Source organism: Petaurus breviceps, unplaced genomic scaffold, assembly GCF_028583685.1.
Source record: "Petaurus breviceps papuanus isolate PSGF00001 unplaced genomic scaffold, PetGlider_PUasm1.0 186, whole genome shotgun sequence".
Taxonomy (NCBI): Eukaryota; Metazoa; Chordata; class Mammalia; order Diprotodontia; family Petauridae; genus Petaurus; species Petaurus breviceps.
This window is the reverse complement of record NW_027185798.1, coordinates 17,047,695-17,063,349: the sequence shown is the minus strand read 5'-3', so window position 1 is coordinate 17,063,349 and position 15,655 is coordinate 17,047,695. Positions and strand designations below refer to the sequence as shown.

Here is a 15,655-nt window from a genome sequence, read left to right as displayed (position 1 = left end):
CACTCCCAGGCCTCATCTTTTGGACTGCCTCTGTGAACCCTGATGATGATGGTTTCAGAAAAGAAACACACGCCCTTTCCCCATATTGCAAAGAAAGCCGTTTGTCCTTGTTTCGTCCTTTATCATGGTTCGTTCCTGTTTGTTGTTGCTGTTGTTTTGTGCTTCTCTTCACATCTGTGTTTGAACTTCAGAGTTCCTAAGCTGCTCTGTTCTTTTGATCAGGAATGCTTGGAAATCCTCCATTTCATTAAAGGTCCATTTTTTTCCCCTATAGGATTACACTCAGTTTTGCTTATTCTTGGTTGTAAGTCCATGTCCATTGCCTTCTGGAATATCATATTCCAAATTTCCTGCCCCTTTCTAGTGATGGCTGCTGAATCAACCATAGATGATCCAGGCTGTGGTTCCTCAGGTCTTGAATTCTTTTTGGCTACTTGAAGTATTTTTAATTTGACCTGGAAGCTCTGACTTGTGGCTACGAAGTTCCTAGGAGTTTTCATTTTGGAGTTGCTTTCAGGAGTGAATGGTGTATTCTTTCTCTTTCCACTTTGTCCTCTTGTTCTACGGTCTTGGCAGTTTAATTTTAAGATATCTTGAAATGGGATGTCTGGGTTCTTTTTTTGGTCATGGCTTTGAAGCAGTCCAGTGATTCTTCAATTATCTCTCCTTGATCTCTTTTCCAGGTCACTTGTTTTTGCTAAGAGAGACTTTACATTTTCTTCTGTTTTTTTTTCCCCACCCTTTTGACTTAATTTTAATATTTCTTGTTGTCTCGTGAAGTATTTGACTTCCATTAGGTCCATTCAAATTTTCAAGGAATTTGTTGCTTGGGCAAAATTTTGAACATCCCTTGATGAACTATTAATTCCCTTTCCAGTTCTTTCTTCCATAGCTCTCATTTCTTTTCTAGTTTATTCCTGAAGTGCTCTCATTCCATTTGTAAAAAGATTGTTTAATTCTCCATGTCTTCCAGCAATTATAATTGAGTTTGTGCCCAAGCTGTGTTTTTCTCTGAGGCTTTGCTTATAGATGTTTTAGAGATATTCTCTTCCTCTGCATTTGTGTCTTGAGTGTCCCTGCTGCCATGATAGTTCATTATAGTTTGAACCATTCTTCATATTTCCTGACTTCAGATTCAGTGTTAGGGTTGGGCCCTGCAGCACTTCTGGAGAGAAGGTCCTGTTGCTGCTTTCTTGGGGTATTGAATGTTGTGTTATTTAGGGATCTGAGGGATGGGCTGAGGACTTGCAAGCTTTCGGTGCTCCCTAAGGTGTCTGATCCAGGCAGTCTGTTTGCTGCCCACCAGGTCTGGGCACTGCAAGTTTGGGTCTGTACAAGTGTAGAATTCTATTAGACCCCCTCCCCTCTTAGCCAGTTAGAAAGCTCTGTTGGGTTCAAAGTGGCAGAATCATCAGCTTCCCTTCAGCCTGGGTTTCCTGCTTTGCTTATCTGCAGGCTGACTAGATGTTGGAAGTGAAACCCAGCTGTGAGCTTGGGGTCTGAGCCACATTGCTACTGCTGATGGCTTCTGATCTCCCTTTCTCAGGACATCACCCAGGGCTCCTGTGGGCAGGTTCCCTTCTCACCCCACCCTGCATTTTGACTCAGGATTGGGTAATGAATAATAAAACTACAAGTTGGCACCTCTCTGCATGGCAGTGTCCTGGTGTGGGTCTAGGGGTGCTCTAGCATGAGTCTGGGACCTTCTCTTATACTGGTGCAGCATCTCCTTGGGTGCTCCCACCAGTCTCAGGGTCTGCTGACTTAGGCCAGACAAAAGACGCACTGTCTTGTCTTTTCCATCAGGATTCAGTCTGGTACATCTTATAGATCCGTTTGGAGGCATTGTGGACAGGAGCTCAGCTGTCTTGTGTACACACACACGCACGCGCACGTGCACCACTAGACCTTCTAAATGGCCTTGATGAATTTCTACACTGTGAAGTTATAAAGGAAGCATTCCCTTCCCTTAGGATAATGCAAAGATTAGCTTCACAATTCCTGTCAGAATTCCCAAATAACTTAAGCTGATGTTATAGGACCTACTTAAAAATGTGATGGTAGAGTACAGATAAAGTAAAATCAGTGGTTATTTCTTCCAGCCATATGAAAATGATTATTTCCATTTATGCCATGACTCTACCCTCACCCTAAGCCAGCTTCATTGCAACCTTCAGGAAATGTTCCAGAACTAATTCAAGTGAGGGTCTCTTGTCTAAGGTGTAAGCATGCGGCTGCTGCCTAATGTAGGAACACTGATGAAGTAATAGAATAGTGGGGGAGGGGGAAGGGAGAGGCAGGGGAATTTGGGCATAAATATTATTTCCTGGAGATATTTCTGTAAATTTAGAACTGCAAAAGAAACCAACCAAAAGTGCTCATACACTCATTCTTAAGGGAAACCTGCCTTTTTTAAAAATCTGGTTTGCAAAATAAAATGGGAAGTGACTATTTGTTTAATAGAAACTTTCTGGGGGGCGGCTAGGTGGCGCAGTGAATAGAGCACCGGCCCTGGAGTCAGGAGGACCTGAGTTCAAATCCAGCCTCAGACACTTAACACATTTATTAGCCATGTTACTTTGGGCAAGTCACTTAACCCCAACTGCCCTCCAAAAAGCAAAAAAAAAAAAACTTTCTGGTTTTCAGGATCGTATTTGAGATAGAGTCTGGACTTGGGGTCAAAGGACATTAGTTGTGTGACCACAGCTTTCCTGTGCTTTAGCTTTCTCATCTGCAAAATTGTTATTTTACCTGTCATCAGTGTCGCTCCCTGGGTAGTGGGACTCAATGGAGAATTGTCTGCTAAAGACTTTGCAACCCTTAGAGTTCTCAGTTACTTAGAAGAGAATTCACAGAGCATCATCAAGCCTCCAACTTCTTTAGGGATAACAATTTATACAATCTAGGGTAGACTCAAGTTTTCAAGAACTTGTCTTTCCCACAAAGCAAGATGCACCTTCATGCCTTTGCATCTATGATGTTATAGACTTTTAGGGTGTGTAAAAAGTGGCAGAATTGGTCAGTTCTGAATCCACACAAGGTTCAATTGTAAAATATTCTACATTTGGTTAGGCATTTATGTATGTAGTTAAACCATACTAATTTCCTATAATTGGAGAAAAGACTTTCTGATTAATGAAAAATTAGTTCTTCAGAGATAGCGATTATTCTGTTCCCTCTCTGCTGGTAAAATATGATGTCCTATTCAAATCAGTGCTGCCATGGAGTCTTTTATGTGCATAAGGCATTAGGCACGCTCCAGACATACAGTGAAGTTTGGGCATAGTCCCTGCCCTGCAGAACTTACAGCTTGTGGAGACAGAAACTGATCCCCTGCCTCACCTTGAATGTTTGACAAATGCCATGGCAGTGCTTAAGGTAGACTATCTGGAGCCCCAGAAGCTGTCTGAATTTCATAGGCCTTTGTGACATGTTCCTTAAAGGCCCTACGCTCACTAATGTGACCTAAGACCCACCAGGCCATCCCCAGACTCCCCACTCTATGTGGAGTCTTCCATACTTAGCAGCACTGAAATTGAGTATCTGATGTTCAGCATCTCTTACTAAGAATGGCTCTTAAACTTTTCAGCCAGATCCGACCTCTTCTGGTTTTTATAACCCCAAGGATCACCCAGTTGTAGGCCAGAGATGCTTCTACCTTCCTTGTGTCACTGCTCCTGCTCAGAAAAACCACCTTCCTCCCCAGAAGAAGCAGCCTCACCATTGATAGAAGTTGGCTTGGCTTTTGTCAACTGAGCGAATCGTTTCCACAAGGCACTGTAGAGGGTGTGTGCATTTAGGGAGGTCCATGGATGGGTGATGGAGGTGGCTAAGGACAGGAAATGATGTTATATCAGGACTGGGTGAAGGAGCTGTGGCTGAAAAAGAACTTGAGGATGTGAAGGATTATAATTCGGGAGAGAAGGATCGGCATTGTTTTGCTCGGTCTGTGGTCTGAGGCAGTCAAAAAAAGGCAGAAATAGCCCCTACCCTCAAGCAACTCACCTTCTGCTAGAAGAAACAACATATAAATAGGTAGGTACATAGGAGACATCTAGAGAAAGTAGGGAGGAGAGCTCAGAGCTGAGAGCAGCGATGAGAGGCTAGTTTATACTTTGCATAAGGAAAAGATGTCCTCAATGATTAGAGCTATGAAATGGGCTGCGTAGGGCAGAAGTTAGTGTTAACATAGAGGAGATTATGGTTCAAGCCTTAAGTGGACAGAACCTCTGATGTCCATTCAGATCACCAAAAACTCTGGGAGAGACCCAGCACAGCCCAAGCCATCTGGAGGGCTCCTCCTGAGCGTGTGGGTGCCAGCTTCTCAGCACCCTCTGGAGGCGTAGTTCTCCCACCAGTGTTTCTGATGCTAAAGCTACATGATCGCCAGGGACATGGGGAACAGTGTTATCCCAGCTGGGAGTTTATGTGGTACCCTATCTCAGTTTAATCAGTGGGTTTCCTGTAAGATTCTAATGTAAGGAGAGTTATAATCTAGAATGTGAGCTTCTTGGGGGAGGAACTAAGCTCATTTTTTCATTTTTATCTACTAACAGTAGGTGCCTAATAAATACTTGTTGAATTAAATCACTAACCAGATCTGTAAACGCTCTGTGCACAGCACAATGGGATAGAATTAGCCAGTGTCACTGGATCCAAGAGCGCCTGGTGGGGGGAGTAATGTGTGAGAAGACTGGAAAGGTAGGAGGGATTGGGCTTTGAAGTTGGCTTTGAATGCCAAACAACCTCTTACATTTGATCCTGGAAGTGATGGGGAGCCACTGGGCTTTATTTAAGATATAAATGATATAATTAAAGGGTAGGAACAATTTCCAAAACAAGAAACATGTATTTTAAAGAGCCACTTGTATTTTTGCACAGGTAAAAATTGTTATTTTTTTCTGTTTTCTCAACAAGGTACAGTCCTGTTAAAACCAGGATGGTTCAAAGTTAGTTAAACTCCTCAGTGGAATGGAGAGTGTGTGAAGGGGGGAACCATATGAAATGAGCATGGAAGGTACCATATTATGGAGGACTATTCTAGAGGCAGGGAAGATTTTCATGGCATGATGAGACCTCTGCCTTGGTGACATCACTTTGGCAGCTGTGTGGAGGATGGATGAGAGGGGGGCTGGAGGTCCTAGGCAGGAGGTGGTGAGGGCCTGAACTAGGGTCATGACTGCCCAAGTAGAGAGAGGTCCCTGCCCTAGATGAGTTTATCACTGAGGCTTTATCCCTCCCCAAAGCACTGGTATCTCATTGGAGGAAGTGTGGCAAGAGTACTAGATAAATGGAGGATGTATTCTGTGGTAGGGAAGCCCAATGGAACTGCCTTCTTCAGGGAGCTGGGCCAAGAACTTGGTGACAAAGTTTGTGTTAAAAGCCAGAAGAAAAAGTTCATTTCAAAAAACTCTGTTAAGCTGCTGGAATTTTATTGGGAACTTAGAATTTTATTGGAAACCTACAATAGACAATGCAGTTTAATAGGTTTGGTTGGGGTTTTTCTTTTTCTTCTGGCTTCTAATCCTCCAGAGATCCAGCAATGACTGATTTTGAGAAGAGCACTAGATTTGGTCAGAGGACCTGAGAGAATCCTCTCTTCTCCACTTGGTTCCCTGTGGGAACTTGGCTGTTAGTAACTTCTCTTGGCCTCCAGTTTCCTCCTCTGTGAACTGATGGATGACTAAAACCCTGAAGGCCCTTCTGTGCTAAAGCCAGCTTGTTCTCTGCTTTGATCCAGATTTGGAGAAGACAGAAAGATCACTCCAACCTGATGTGGTCAGGAAAGGCTTGACAAGGAGATTGAGATGTAGTTTCATGTATCTCGGACGAGGAGTTTCATAACCTGGGATCCATAAACTCTTAAAAAGAAATTTCATAATTATTTCAGTGTAATTGGTTTCCTTTGAAATCTTAGGCACCTTTTTTTTTTTTTTGCTTTTTGGAGGGCAGTTGAGGTTGTGACTTACCCGAGGTCACATGGCTAGGTTTTGTGTGTGTGTGTGTGTTGTGTCTGAGGTTGGACTTGAACCCAGTTCCTCCTGACTCCACAGGGCCGGTGCTCTATTCACTGTGCCTCCTAGCTGCCCCCATTAGGCACTTTTTTAAAATCCATGATTCTGAGAAGAGGCTTCACCAGGTTACCAAAGGGGTCCATAGCATGAAAAAAAGACCCCCTAGTCTAACAACCTAATCAGCAAAAAAGCCTCTCCTTATGAGGCCACTATAGGCCCTTCCCTCTTGCCCTTCTTCCAGCCAGGCTGTGGTGGACTCTTCCTGCTCTGGGATTGCATGTCTGATGTGTGCATCTTGCAGAAAGTGGTTAAGTTTAAGCCACAAGTTCCTATAGCAGTCCTTGCAGCGTCATGAACCATTCCTGCCACTGCCTTCTCTTGAGCAAACCCAATATTCCCTAATAGCAGCGCTTGTGTACTTTTTTATGAGGCTCCAAGGAGTTGGTCTAGTTTGTGTTAAATAAGTATGCTATTTATAGAACAAAGATAATTTATTTTTACCTGTCCTGTAGGAAACTCCCTTCCTCCCATTGAGAAAATCCCCTCTACTAATGCAGGTCAGCACCTGTTCTGCAGCTTACAGTCTTCGACTTGCCCAGGGTTGCTAAGAGGTGGATCTCCAACCCAGGTATCCCAAACTTGCATGCTCTCTCTGCCATCATCAGATACACAGGGCCCTCATGAGTTCAGTTCTGGGTACCCTATTTTAGGAAAGACGTTGATGAACTGGTAAGGGTCCAGATGAGGGTGACAAGGATCCTTAAGGGAGGGAATGCTGTATGGAGAATGTTCAGACTGGAGAAGAGAAGATACAGGGAACATGGTAGCTCTCCTCAGGTTCCTGGAGGACTCTGCTTGGCCTTTGAGCATTGGTCCTTAAGCTGGGGGGTCAGCAAACTTATCTGTTTAATTGATTTATTTATTATTAGTTTTCAGCATTCATTTTTGTAAGATTCTGAGTCTTAAGTTTTCCCTTCTCCCTCCCTAAGATGGCATGAAATCTGATACAGGCTATACATATACAGTCATATTAAACATATTTCCACATTAGTCATGTTGTAAAAGAAGAATCAGAACAAAAGGGAAAAACCATGAGAAAGAAAAAACCCCAAAAAAGAAAATAGTGTGCCTCGGTCTACATTCATACTCTGTAGCTCTTTCTCTGGATGTGGATAGCACTTTCCATCACGAGTCTTTTGGAACTGTCTTAGATCATTGTATTGCTGAGAAGAGCTAAGTCTTATCAAAGTTAGTGATCGTACAATGTTGTCAGTAAATTTATTTTTAAAAAAATATTTTGATGGCTCACTGTGCACCAGACTGCAGTGCTGGAGTGCATTGCTATGGGCTATCCTTGACCCCTGGTCTCCTGGAGTCACCTGGACGGTCGCTCCATTGGGGTGGAAGGAATCCAGGTCCTGGGGACTGGGAACCTGATGATCTCATATGTATCTGTCCAGCACTCTGGAGTATATGTCTGCGCTGCAAACCGACCAGGCCCCAGGGTCCGGCGAATAGCCCAGGGGGTCCTTCTGGTGCAGGCCCCTCCAGAGTTTGTTCAGTGGCCATAGTCTATGCTGAAACCCCCTTGCAGCAGTGCCATCTTCACATGTGTGGCCCATGATGTTCCTGAACCCCGGTTGATCTGGCTGAAGAATGGAAAGGGCCTGAGCCCTGGAAATGTCAAGCTCACCCACAACAACAGCACACTGATGATGGCTGGTGTCACAGCAGAGGATGAGGCCATCTACCAATGCGTGGCAGAGAACAGTGCAGGTTCCAACCAGGCCAGTGCCCACCTGGCTGTAACTGCAGCCCCAGAGCCACCCCCGGTTCCACCAGGCCTGCAGGCCTCTGCCCTCTCTGCCTCCACTCTCCGAGTCTCCTGGGAACCTCCTTCTACTGACGACAACCCCAGTATCATTGGCTATGTGCTACATCTCCAGCCTGAAGGAGAGGCACCTGGCAGGGAATTGCAGGAGGCGGTGAGCAAAGGGACTTTTGAACATGTTTTCACCAATCTTGATCCAGCAACTACCTATTCCATCTGTCTGCGGGCGTATTCTGCCGAGGGTGCTAGCCCTGACTTTCGTCCTGTACACATCACCACCATGGGCAGTGCTCCTGCAGCTCTTGGCTTCTACACCAAAGTGCTCAATGCCACCTCAGTTCAGGCCTTCTGGGATCTGCCTCCTCAGCCTGGTCTCATCCAAGGCTTCAAGCTCTTCCACAGAAAGCTGCCAGCTGCCCATTTTGAGGGACCCCACCTTTTAGCCAGCAATGCCAGCTCCTTCCTCTACACTGACCTAGAGCCTGCTGCCCTATATGAGATTAAGCTTCAGGCCTTCAACAGAAATGGGGATGGAAACAGCACAGCCCGTTTTGTCTCATTGCGGGATGCCTTGACAGCAGACACAGAGCCCAAGGCAGGATGCCTCTGCAGCCAGGATGGGGAAACCCATTCATCGGGAACACCCCTATGTCAGGGGTGTTTGTGGGCATCCATGTGGGCTTTGCTGCCCTCATCATCTGTCTCCTCTGCTTCCTCCTGGGTTGGCATCAGTTTCCTCTGCAGGAAAAGATCTAGGGAGCACTGGACAGTACCCCCAGGCTCTGCTGACAGGGCCTCACTAGGTCAGCTGGAGAGTGGCGGAAAACATGGAGGGAGGATTGAGCTCATTTCCCAGGTCACTGTGGAGCAACAGTCTACAGCCTAGGGGGTCTTCCTCCCTGCTCACCCTGAAAAACTTCGGAACCACCAAAGAATCTACCTCACCCTACCCTACTTTCAGAGTCAGGACAGAACCAAAGCTACCTCAGCACCTGGGTAGGGGAAGGGGAGAAAGTTTTCTCACTATCATTTCTTCATTTATAGTTCTCCCTTCCAGTGAAGGGAATTTTGGGGGCCAGATTATGTCTCCCAACACACCAAATACTCAGGTGAGAGGTCTATCCCCCACCAGCTCCCAAACTCCTGTCCAGGTCCCTCTTCCACAATCCAGAATCTGTCTCAATCCAAATATGACTTCCCAAAGATGTATAGCTTTAAGGGTCTCCCCAAAAGAGGGAGATGGGGCAAGGGGTTCCGTTGTCACATTCTTCCCTGTTCTACAGCCAGACCCTTTTCCCTCTTACCCAACTCTTCTTCCCCCTTTTATTCCTCTCCTGATTAAGTTCAGATGAGTCAGTGTCCTGACCTGGCCACGCAGGCATCTCTTTTCCAATCTCAGCAGCTCAAAATGCTTCAGTCTGCGCATTCGAAGGTGCTTCCTCTCAGTTGCCTACCTCTGAATTCTTCCAGAGCCTAGTCATCATGTGTGTACACATGCTTCATGTATGTTCAGGCACATCTTCTCGTGAGTAACCAGAAACACCCCAAACCATCAATGGAGGTTTGGAGTTTGGAGGGGTGTTGAGGTATTGTCCTGCCCCACAATCCAAAGCAGTGGCCTTCTCTGAAGGCCTTATTTTCCTTCTCTCCCATTTGACTTCTATTTTCGAATGCAGAGAATTTAGTTTGAGTCAGTTATGTTTTTTGCAGGCATGAACCCCTAGTAGAATAAGCACAGGGGCTGTGGGCAGCTCCTCCTAGGGGAAAAAATTCATTTTCCCCCTCCTGCCCCATCAGTGCCAACCTTTGGGGCACAGAGGAGCCTCTGTAGCCCTTCCCGTTCCCCGAACACCCTTCTTGACCCCAAAACCAAAACCTCCACATCCTAAGCCCAGCCCTTCACCCACTTTTCTACACCCTCCTAGTATCATGCCAAAAAAATTCTGAGAATGGACAGTGGAAGGATGTCAAGGGCTTAGGTGTGTACCGTACCCAAACCCTGTGCTCGTCAAGACTTTGCTGAGTTACACTAGTACCAATGAAAAACTTCCACAAACCCAATCCCAGACACTCCAAATACCCTCCAACATGGGAGCAGAAGCAGCCTGACCCAAGAGTAGTGTGAAGGCAGATTGGAATGCTGGTTCAGAACAGCCAACACACAAAACCTTGTAGAGAAGGTGCCCATTCCCTGGAGTACCCTGGTGCTACAGCTTTGTTGCAAATAAAAGCCGAAATGGAGAACAAAAAAAAATTTTTTTTGATTACTGTATTCCGATATAATTGGTTTTGCATGTAATCCTGTGTATTTACTCTGTGCGTTTGAGAACCTTATTCTGAGAATGGGTGCATAGCACAAGCAAGGCAAAGAACCCCTGTCCTGCAGAAATGCATGGAAATTAGAGGTATATTTTGCACCAACAATTAAGCTAGAAGTACAGTGGGCTGTCTCGTGAGGGAGTGGGTTCCTGGCTTTATCTGTGATCTTCCAAGGGAGGCTGGATGACCTCTTGTCAAGTATGTTGTAGAAATAAGGAGAAAGGGAAGAAGACCCCTCTATATGAGCATCTCCACCGGGCTGGGTGGGAGTAGAAGCTCAGACCAGATAGTCTTTGCCTTCAGCTAGTGTTGTTCTAGCTATCGGCCAGCAGAGGCCGCTGTGGCTCCACCTCAGCCCCTCCCCTGGTTGCAGAACCACCATGGTTAACCCAAACCAGTTGAAGGAAGGATTTAGGAAGTAAAGCTATAGCTGAAAGCATCAGAGATTTAGTGTTGAAGGGACATCAGGGAGGTCATCTTAGTCCAGTCCCTTCCCCCCCATCCTACAGATGAGGAAACTGAGGCCCAGGGCATGAATTGTACACAAGTAAACAGAAGGTAATTTGAAGGAGAGTGAGACCTTGGATAGATCACTTTGTCTGGGCCTCATCTGGGAAATGAGGGGGACTAAATGGTTTCCAGCTCCAGTTTCATGAACCAGACACCTTAGGGGGGACTGTGAGAGAGGTGAAGAAAGGGTTAGAAGTCACCTTCAACCTTCCATCCCATGCCAGAATCTTTTCTACTCCTGAGATGGACCCAGCTTCTGCTTCTAGCTAGCTTCCCAATCAGTCAAATTGAGTTGAGCTTTGAAGGATGGGGAGCAAAGAGTACTCTTGGAAAGGGCAGGAAGGAAGGGTGTGAGCGTAGGCAGAGAGATGGGGGTATGCAGGTTGGGTATCAAGATCAGCCCATTGGCTAGAATATAGGGCAGAAAATATGACTTGATAGTAATACCATGGTAGATTGGTGTCAGTGGGGGTAGGGGTGGGGTCTTGAGGTGATGATCAAGGTTAAGTTCAGAGGCCATTAAAGGAACTGAGCAAAAAGGCAGAGAAGTTAAATGTCTTAGGATCATGACTCCTTTTTTTGTGGTAGGGTCCCCTTTGGCCGAGTCTGGTGAAGCCTATGGACCTTTTCTCAGAACCATGTTTGTGTATGCATAGAACAAAATACATAGAATCACAAAGAAAATAAATAATAATGATCACTAATATCCACAGAGTGCTTTAAGGTTTGCACTTTACAGTTATCTGCTTTGATCCTCTCAACAACCCTGGGAAAGTAGGTGCTATTATTATACCCATTTTACAGTGTAGGGAACTGAGGCAGATAGTGATTAAGTTACTTGTCCAGCATCACACAACTAGTAATCATATGAGACTGAATTTGAACTCAGGTCTTCCTGACTCCAGGCCCAGAGTTCTATCCACTATACCACCTAGCTACCTTTAATTATATTTAAAAACAGCTATTAAAGTTTTTTTTTTTTTTAAACATCATGAACATCAAGTATGTGATCCCTGATCTATTGCTGGAAGGGAGCTCAGAGGTCAGCTAGTCTTGAGGTATCAAACACAGACAGGCCCAGCACCTATTAAAATGTAATTAAGAAATATTTAGCAAAATAAAAAATATAATAGAACATAAATATGTGGTTTTATAAGTCAATAGGATGCCCACAGGATCCTTATGTGCAGTTTAAAATAATATTTTTTCCAATTACATGTAAAAACAATTTTCAATATTTATTGTTTTTTTTAATTTTGAGTTCCAAATTCTTTCCTTCCCTCCCACTCCTCCCCACTCCCTAAGACAGCAAGCAATTTGATATAGGTTGCACATGTGCAGTCATGCAAAACATTTCCATATTAGTCATGTTGTGAAAGAAAACAGACAACGCCCACCCACCCCCCTAAAGAAAAACCCACATGAAAAAAAATAAAGTAAAAAATAGTATACTTCGATCTTCATTCATACTCCATTGGTTCTTTTTCTGGAGGCGGATGGCATTTTTCATGCCTCCTTTGGAATCATCTTGGATCATTGTGTTGCTGAAAATAGCTGTCATTGATAGCTGGTCATTATACGATATTGTTCTTACTGTGTTCAGTGTTCTGGTTTTGCTCACTTTGCATCAGTTCGTGTAAGTCCAGGTTTTTCTGAAATCATTTTGTGATTTCTTATAGCACAATAATATTCCATTACAATCATATACCATTGTTTGTTCAGCCATCCCCAGTAGATAGGTATCCCCTCAATTTCCAATTCTTTGCCACCACAAAAAGAACTGCTAGAAATATTTTGGTACTTTTAGGTCCCTTTCCTCTTTTTAAAAAAAATGTCTTTGGGATACAGACTTAGTAGTAATATTGCCAGGTCAAAGGGTATGTATGGTGTGGTAGCCCTTTGAGCATAGTTGAGAATTGCTCTCCAGAATGGCTGCCTCAGTTCACAGCTTCACAGCATTAATATCCCGATTTTCCCACATCCCCTCCAACATTTATTGTTTTCCTTTTCTGTCATATTAACCAGCCTGATAGATGTATGTGGGCAGAACCCCCCAAGATTGTTGTAATTTGCATTTCTCTAATCAGTAGTGATTGTGAGCATTTTTTCATACAACTGTAGATAGTTTTGATTTTTTTTTTGTCTGAAAACTGCCTGTTCATATCCTTTGGCCATTTATCAATGGGGGGAATAACTTTTATTCTTAAAAATTTGACTCAGTTCTCTATATATTTGAGAGATGAGGCCTTTATCAGAGAAACCTGTAAAATTTTCCCCCGTTTATGTCCAGTTTAATGGCCCCATTTCTATTTGAGTTTGACACTATTGATTTCTTCCAGTCCCCTCATTTTACAGTTGGGGAAACTGAGACCCAGGGAGAGTCATTGTCCTACCCAAGGTCTCATAGGGAGTAAGCATCTAAGGTGGGATTTGAATTCAGATCCATCGTGTCCAGAGGCAGGGATCTTTCCTGTGTAGCATGCTGACTTCCTTAAGTGGTTGGCTATGAAATGGGAGATGGGAATCTGTTGTTTCCTTAGCAAGAAAGGGCTCAGGTCCCTAATACCTCCCAGAGTATGGGTATCCCACCACACTGAGGGTCATTCAGTAATCTCTTCCTCATATTCACATGGGCAGCTAGGTGGAGCAGTGGATAGAACACTGAGTCTGTGTGACCCTGGATGAGTCACTTTACCCTGTTTGCCTCAGTTTCCTCCTCTGTAAAATGAGCTAGAGAAGAAAATGGCAAGCCATTCTAGTATCTATGCCTAGTAAACCCCAAATGGGGTCACAGGGTCAGACATGATGGAACAACAACATACACTCTTCTGCTTAGGCTGGTAGAGGTAATGAGAAGGAAACCTTTAGCTGGCCTTCTTAACGTTGGTAGTTGGGCAACAGGCCCCTGCTGTCTTGTGTTCCCTTTGACTTCTTTGTCTCCTCTTTTGCCTCATGCCGAAGCAAGAAGAAGAAACAGTTCTGTGGCGGTGAGATCATCGCTCTAATATAATCACGCTTATGTGTGAAGCCTTTTTGAGAGTTAGGTTTTTTTTTTTTACTGTAATCATCAGTTTTTCTGCCAGCTAAGTCTTTACTCGTTTCTATTTTCTTCTATCTGAAATCCTGGTTTCCAGCTTTCTTTTCTTTCTTTAAAAAAAAAAAAATGGAATGAACAGATCTATTTTCTTTCTCCCACCTCCACCCTCTTCACCTACAGTTTAGTTTTGTGTATTGAATAATAAAATTTACATTCGGTTGTTTCCATAGTAATCAGCTCTGGTCCATCAGGCTCCCTGATAGAAACTTCCATCTTCCATCAGGTACAATTATTTTGCATTGACTTTAGAACAGAACCCCACCCCCTCCACAGAGACATGCCTCCACTGTGCCACCCATATGATACGAAGACAAGGAATCAGGAAGGAGAGAGTTCTATTCATTAGAAGGACCAGAAAGGGCATCCTGGAGGAGGTGGCACCAGACTTGAGCCTTGAAGGAAGGCCAGGAGGGTCAGAGTCTGGAGGAGACTGTTGGGACACCAGGTTGGGGGCCGATGAATGCTTGACAGCAGCATCTCTCTCCCTCCTGGTCTCTCCCCACAAGTCACCTCTGCCCTCGGTGGCTCCTGGCCTGTTCCTTGGATACATGGTTGGGAAAGCCTGTCTTCCAGCTAGTGCTTTGGGAGCTTAGCCCAGCAGACAGTCAAACTAAGGTGAAAGCTGGAAGGGCTGGGAGGCTTGGAGAGGACAGAGAGAGCTCGCTGCCAACAGGGGTTCTCTCTGCTGCTGCTTTGGTCTGAGGACTCCAAGTGCAAAACAGAGCCTGGGAGGCCCCCTTGGCCTGTCCTGCTCTAATATCTGTACAGGGAATCTCTAGATTGATTAATTTTAGAATAGAGATCCACCTTTCCATGGGAACCTTCTTCCTCTGAGACGAGTCATAGTGTCAGATTTAGAGCAAGGAAAGGACTTTAGAGGTCATCTGGTCCAACTCCCTCATTTTCAGAGTTGTGGACTGAGGATAGAGGTGCTTAGTGCCTTGCCCCAGATTACCCAGATTCAAAATGTATGGATTTGAACCCAGATACTCAGACTCCCAATCCACTACTGACTCACTCTGCCAATTCTATGACCCCATCATGGACCTGTTCCTATCTACTGCTTCCAGGCTTCACCAAAGGGTCATAACCTCCTCTATGGGCATGTTGTAATGAAAAGAACTGGGCTTAGACAAGGGATACACCTGAGTTCACATTCTGACACCAACTCTGGGACTATGAGTCAATCATTTCACTGCTTTGAGACTCAGTTTCCTCATCTGTAAAATGGGGACAATAATAGTCATTGCCTCACAGAGTTTCTCTATAAACATCACATAAATGTTAGTTGTTATTATTCTCTGCTTCCCTCCCTCTTCCCTCCCCTTTCCTCTCCTCTCTTCCTCCTCCTCGTTCTTTCCCTTGGCTTTCTTCATCCTGCCCACCCACTGGTCTCTGGGTGATTTCTGGAATTGTCATGTCACAGGGCCTGGAGGAAGCTGGCGGGGGTGGGGGGGAGGTTGCCCCCATGGTTGCCCCATGGTTTCTCTTCTAGCACCAAGCCTTGGTTGTTCTCTGTGGCGATCTCCCTTCCTCCTGCTCAGGGTGGCCCCTTCTGGGCTGGACAGCTCACCTAGTTAGGATCCTTAGCGAAGCCCATATATCCTGAGGCTTGGGACTCTCAGGGCAGGCAGACTTTGTGCCCATTGACCTTTCTCTTGCCTCCTCTGGTTATTCATTCTGCCCCCACCAGGGAGAAGGATTCTTCTGTCCCAGGGGCACAGATTTGGATGGGACAAGGGGATCCTCCCCCAGCCAGCCAGAGGAGGGGTGTGCTTGAGCTATCTGCTGCTGGGCTGGGGGTTTGGGAGAGTGAGGGAAGCGAAGATCTCAGTTCCAGGGACAGTGGGAGTGTCCAGGAATGCTGGGCACAGATAAATCTGT

The 15,655-nt window shown here is 45.2% G+C and overlaps 1 protein-coding gene and 1 pseudogene across 1 annotated transcript in view; both read left to right on the top strand.

The window, feature by feature from the left end:
* The window catches only part of AKAP10 (A-kinase anchoring protein 10), a 101,891-nt gene that overhangs the window by 59,508 nt on the left and 26,728 nt on the right, over positions 1-15,655 (top strand). The gene's annotated exons all lie outside the window — the stretch shown is intronic.
* Positions 7,322-10,755, top strand: LOC138162047 (immunoglobulin superfamily DCC subclass member 3 pseudogene; annotated as a pseudogene).